Source organism: Sturnira hondurensis, unplaced genomic scaffold (assembly GCF_014824575.4).
Source record: "Sturnira hondurensis isolate 20B ecotype Veracruz unplaced genomic scaffold, ASM1482457v3 Scaffold0022566, whole genome shotgun sequence".
NCBI classification, from domain to species: Eukaryota; Metazoa; Chordata; class Mammalia; order Chiroptera; family Phyllostomidae; genus Sturnira; species Sturnira hondurensis.
In genome coordinates, this window is record NW_028095197.1 from 18,913,692 (window position 1) to 18,920,725 (window position 7,034).

The window sequence follows — 7,034 nt, forward strand, 5'->3', positions numbered from 1 at the left end:
TGGAAGAAGAGAGGGAGAGAAATATCAATGTATGGTTCCCTCTCGTGCGTCCCCTGCTGAGAACTGGCCTGCAACCCAGGCATGTGTCCTGACTGGGAATCGAACCGTGATCTTCTGGTTCGCAGGCCCATGCTCAATCCACTGAGCTACACCAGCCAGGGTATATGGATACATTTTAAATTCCTACATTTTCACACACTAGACACCTATGAATGAAAAGAATCTCAAGCCTTCTGGAGAGGAACAGGCCCTTCCTGGGTGAGCAGAGACCCTGCCTGCTTTTCTCCCAGGAGCACTTGCCAAGTTTCTGCAGAAAGAATCTGGTGGGGTAAGGAGAAACCAGTGAAACTTTCACTGGCACAATGAATGGGCCATGTGAAAGGGTGGATGTGATGGAATAGAATCTTGGGAGCCCCAAATACAGAGTTTGTCCTTCCAGCAATTCTCCCCACTGGACTTCTGCTCAGTGTCTGGCAGAGGCATCTGGGAATCTGGGAGCAAGGCTGGAGAGCAAATACAGGTCCAAAAGTCCACGGAAAGGAAGAGGTTGTTCTACACACAGATAAGATTTCAAGCCCAAGACATTGGAAAACAAATGCAACCTGAACGTACCTAAACCTGCAAACCAGCCTGAATCCTATTAAATTCCTGATAGGATTAAAGCAAAAGCCTTCCCCAGTCCTCCCTCCAAGCTTCCATAGAAGAAGAAATGTGCACCCCTTTTGGGAGAAAGTAATGTTTACTTCAGTCTCTATGGTTTTAAAACATAACAAAAAGTTACAGATCATGGGCAGAACAAGGAAATGTGACTTGTATTCTAAGAAAATTATGACCCAAATGTGAAATTAGCTGAAAATGACTATAAAATCAGTATGAGAAATATGTTTTAAGTTAGAGCAAAAATAAACCTCACGTATGAAAACATGTATAATTTCAACAGAGGACTTAAAACCCTAATAGTAATTTTAAAAAGCCATTCTAAAATACTTAAAATTAAGAATGCATTAGATAGGCTTAATATCAGACTAGATGTAGCAGAAGAAATGATCAATGAATTTGAAGACAGGTCAATATAAACCAATTAAAACACAGGGGAAAAGAGTGTTTTTAAAACACAGAGAATAGAAGAGATGTAAGATAGTAACTGTAATTAATAATTTTCACTCACATACAGACTAGTTCGTGGACCACTGCTCTAGACCCCGTTTGGGGAACTCGACGTAGCTGAAATACCATGAACGCAGAACACTCCACCATGGACCAAAAACCAGGCTTGCAGAGAGCAGTCAGGACAGGAAAATAAAACCTTCCGGCCCGGAGAAGGTCGGGGACAGGTCTAATCTTCTCAATGTATAAATGATTAGTTGAGAACCTGAGAATGATACCTACTTGTCCAAAGTCAGAGAGCAAATCATTGGCAGAGCTGGGACCTGGAGAGACCTGGTCCTTACTTCTGTAAGGAATGATGGGAGTGGGGGTGGGGAACGGAATCTAAAGGCCTGAAAGGAATCGGACATAGACCACTCAGGAAGGGGCATCAGAGCCAGTGAAAGCCAGCCCGCCTGCCTCTTAGGCAGATACGTATTCACTAAGTCTTTCTCATCCACTCCTGCTTCTCGCACCCTCCGACACAGAGCACCTAGCCTGGCCGCCCGGTGCCGGAGTTCCTCCATAAAGCATTATCCATGTCCCTGTACTTAAATGTGGTTCCTGATATTCTCACTCAATGGAAATGTGGGGATGAGGGTCCAATCAGGGAGTTAGGGGTCGCTGAACTGACCCTTGGTGCACTGGGACCCTGACATCCCCACCATGCCCTGATCAAGGGAGCCTTACAAGGGTGAAGACGCCCCGGTGCTCAGAACGATTCTGAAGAATAGGGAAGTGAAAGAAAAAGTCGAGGGAGCAAGAGGCCTGGTTTTTTGTTCAGTTCTTTGGGGTTCTGTTTTTTTACTTTTTCATTTTCTTCATTGAGCAAATACCATAATATTCACCATTTTTAAAAGTGCGCAATTCCGTGTAGTTTAGTGTATTTATGAGGTGACACAACCTTCACTACCTAATTCCCAAACGTTTTCATCATCTCAAAAAAGAACCCTTGTACCCATCAGGGGTCACTGCCCACTCCCCGTTGTCCCCAGCCCTTGACGGCCACTAATCGGCTTTTTGTCTTTACAAATTTACCTCTTCTAAACTTTTCATATACACAGAATTATACAATTTAAAAAAATACCAAAAAAGGAAGAAATGCTTTTTAAGTCACGCAGTCCCTGGTATTTTTGTTATAGCCACCGCACAGACTAAGACAATGAGGGAAATGAAAAGTAAAACAGTGAGACACCATTTACACCACAGAACGGCGAATGGCTACAAGGCTGACAATAGCAAATGCTGATGAGCACGTGGAACAATTGGGCTTCACAGACAGTGCTGGTGGGAGTGAAAGGCAGTAAAAATCACTTTGGAAAGATGCGTGTCCGTTTCTACCTAAGTTAAACTTTCATCGACCCCAGGACTCCGCAGTTGTCCTCCTATATACATACCGAAGAGACATCCGTGTAGCCACAGAAAGATTTGATCAAGACTGTTTATAGCACATTCATTCCTCCTATCCAACAAGTTAACATAATCCAAATGTCCATCAATAGACTAGATACACGAGTTGTGCTAGAGTCCTACAAAGGACTCTTAATAGAGCAATAAAAAAAAGAACCGCTGACTGATATGGTTTAACTATCGTCCACAGATGAGTGTCAGAAAAATATGAAAGGATACCCACTGCCATAGGACTTCATTTTTATGAAATCGAATACCAAGCAAAATTAATCTATGATCATAGAAATCACAGTGTAATTACTTTTGGGTTGAGGCTGTCATCTGGAAGGGCTACGAAAGGAACTTATCAGGGATATGAAAATGTCCGACATCTTGGGTGGTGGTCAAAGGGGTACGTGCATTTGTAAAAATTCATGAAGCTGTAGAATCAAGACTTGTACATTTTGCAAGTATTAAGTATGGCTCAAGAAAAACAGTGTTTAAAAAACTGCTGCATGTGTATTGCATATTCTTGATTTCATATACTTCCACACGAAAAAATTCATAGGCTCAAAATACCTGTGTTGGGGTCTTGATAGAAGTCACATTAAATATGTGAATTGAGCTGAGGGGAATTGATAACTAATTGGGTCATCTTATCAAAAGCATGTTATGTCTCTATTTTTAAATTTTTATTTGAATACCCTCTCATAGTTCTAAATATTTTCCTTAATTTAAAAATCATCTTTGTTGAAATTTTAATTATATATATTTCTATTATACTTACCAATAGGTTGCTTCTCCCATATAGAAAAATACTAGTCTAGTTACTTTAACTGGACCTTTTTATTTTCACCACTTTTTTCTATTGAATTTTTATTGTAGTTTTGTTTGTTTTATTGTTGTAGTTCTTAGAATAACACTAAGAAATAATAATAATATTGCTTTGTTCTTGGCTCACACTGCACAAAAATTTATACAGCACTGTATGTCAATTGTATCTCAATAAAACTGAAAGAAGAAAATGATGAAAGACAGTATTCTTGTCCTCTTTGCAGTCTTTATAAAATGCCTTTAGTGTTTACCATTAAGTATGATGCTAATGATAGTTTAAGAAAGATACTTCTATGGTATTAAAACAGGAGAACAGATATAAGGTGTTTCAGGTTCTACCCATGTATAATGTACATCCTTCTTTTTCCTGCAAAAATTTGGGCAAAAAAGGGCACATCATATACAGCAAAATGCAGTATTTCAAAGTTACTGGTCTATTCAACATTTCTTTATCCTGAATCTATTTGAGTAATATATATTTTCCTACAAAACTGCCAGTTTTCACACTTGTTAATATTAAATATCCTATTCTCTTGTCAATTTCCATAACTTTTAGAATTAGATCTCATTTTACTTCGTAATACATTGTTTTATACATGGTGAACTTTATTGGTAGTTTCTTGGTTTTATCAGTCTTGATTAATTTCTTCTTTCATATTTATTTCTTTTATCTTGCTTTCCTTAGAATAATTTTATTATTATGCAACTTTTTAAAAATTATGCAACTTTTAATGATTGAATAAAAATGCCCTGAAAAAATGCATTCTATATACACTTTTAGCTTTCAATATACAAGATCTTTTTTAGAAGGACAGCTCAAAGCATTTACTTCGCACAGTACGGCTGCTTTCAATGCTGTCTAACAGGTACTGTATAATCTGTTGGTCAGAACAGACTGACCATCCAAACACACGCTCACACGCTCACACAGGGACACGTTTTTTGTGTGTGTGGGGAGTGGGGGTTAAACAGAATGGCTTGTATGGGCATTTGTGGTTTGGAGCAAAGATGTTTAAATCCTCCATGTAACTGTGTTACATTCAGAGATGTTCTAGAAAACTGTATTTATTTCTCTTGTACCAGGCTCTCACAGCAAAATGCTGCCACATCAGTATGTCAGATCTTCTATCCATGTTCTCATGATCTTTTCAATAATCTCAGCTCCACATGGTTTCCTGTTCAACTCACAGAAAGACACAGTAGTGGGAAATCAGGTTTGGCTGCCCCGAGAGGTCCCAGTTGGCAGTGGCTACGACAAGGTACTGTATTTTGCTGTACATAATGTGCATTTTTTGCCCAAGTTTTTGAGGGAAAAATAAGGGTGCACATTATACATGGATAGGACTGATTCCATAGCTATATAAATGTTTTTAATTCTTTTATTAATGCTTACGCATTAAAAGTATGACTCCAGAGAGGAATATCAACCTCCATATGCAAAATAATACCCTGGAATACGATAATCGGTTTTGTTTCTAAATATAAATAAATAAATAAATAATTGGATTTAAAAATTAAAATGAAAGGGTTTTTTTCCTGACAGTTTGGGCCACAAACGCGGGGGTGTCTTATGCACAGCAAATCCGGCCAATGTCCACGCAGGCAGCCCAAGGCTAAAAGCAGCCCTGCCTTTCTCTGTCTTGCTATAGGAGGGTAGGTAGTTTCTCTGTCGTGGCTTTTAGATGGCCCTGGCAGTCCCCACAGAAGCACAAGGAGAAAGGAGATGATTTGCAGAGTGTAGGTTGCATAGCACAGCCATCCACGTGAGTCACATGGCTGCCTCCAGAATAAAGGAATTGTGAGAAATGCAGTCTTTTCCTGTTTGGCCCCGGGCCCTATTCAAAATTTGAATACCATGTAAAATGGGAACACAAATAAACAGGGACAAGTAACTGCAACCTAGTTTGTAAAAATATTTTCAGTGATCTGCTTGGTTTATTTTCAATTTCTAATATTTTTTTAGTTTCTAGTATTTTTCTAGGGGACCAAACAATGGGATTTAAATTCTTTCTAGTTTTTCATGTATCAATAATTCATATACCTTAATATATATAACTATATATTTTTAAATATCTATACATATTGAAAAAGAATGTGTTTTCTTTGTAGGGTACACAGTTTTATGCCTATTTATAGATCAGCTCTCCTAATTCTCCCTGTTTATTCTTAGCTAAAGCACTTTACTGTCATTCCTGCCAGAACCCACACTTCTAGTTTCCTTTGACTTGTTTTTCAGTTTTCTACAACTTCTCTCTGAATAGATACTTAGAGATTACAGATTGGTAGGTAACAGCTTTGCACATCCCATTGATATAATTCTGTACAATGTAACTTGTCTTGGAAATGGCTATTTGCTATTTTAAACTAATATTAATAAATACGTATTTTGCTATATATGATGTGCTCCTGTGTATAACATACACCCACGTTTGTGGCCCAAACTTTTAGAAAAACAATTTTTCCATTTTCATTTTTTAATTCAATTATTTATTTCTTTATATTTACAAAACTGATTATCATATTCTAGGGTATTATTTGGCATATGAATATCATTATTGCTTTCTAGAGTTATACTTTTAATGCACAAGCATAAATAAAAGAATTAAAACATTTATATAGATATAAAATTAGTACTATCCATGTATAATGTGCATCCTTATTTTTCCCTCAAAAATTTGGGCAATAAAAGTGCTAATTATACACAGCAAAATACGGCACCTTGTACAAATGTGCATCTTTAACAAAATATTAGGAGCTATAATTTTCTAACAATATTAATAAATAAGTGGAGTATATTTGAAGTTGTATTTTCACTATAAATTCTTGTTCCTTAAAGAAAAAAAATTAACCAAATTTCGATAATATAGTTTGGATGTTTTTAGATTAAGATTTTGGAAATAATATTATAGCCAAAATTTTTAGACGGCCCTTCTATATTTTCTGGTGGAAAGATGAGCAGCATCCCATTATTGTGGCGTGTTTCCACAATTTTAAAAATTATTTTATTTTTTATTTTAATTGTGTCACTATTCGTTTTATAAATTTTAAAAATAAAATTGTATAAATTAGTTTCTAAATTATGTTACAATTTCACATATATCCCTAAGAAAGTATATCATGCTGTCTAGCAAATCAACAGTTTGTCATTTTATAAAATATCGCCTTTTGTGTGTAGGACAAAACTGGAAAGTAAAAAGCTGTAAAGGCTTATTTCTTTGTTGTTGGGTATATTTTCCCATGCCTTGTGAATAATTTTGTGTATCTGGCACCGAGATTCAACTGTAAAAACAATGAAACTCCAGCGGGACAGGATTGCTGAGGTGGGGGAGGGGGGCAAAGGCACAGAGGGTTGGAGGGGATATGATTTTAACATCTGAAACCCAATTTTATAATGAGAAACAGGGGAGACATGATGTCATACTGCAGAAGGTAGCTCCGCTGTATTTTTTTTTCAAGCTGGCTTGACCTGATATTTTCAACAAAGTCCAGATGGAAAGAAGGGAGAAATATATATATATTTCAAGTTTGAAACAAAGACTTAAAGCAGGGGGGTTCTCACTCATGAATTTAACATGCTTGCATTTAACACAGACCGAGTAAAGCTGCCTCATTATTCTTTCCTGCTCGGCCTCCTTACCCCAAACCTTTTAACCTCATTCTAAATC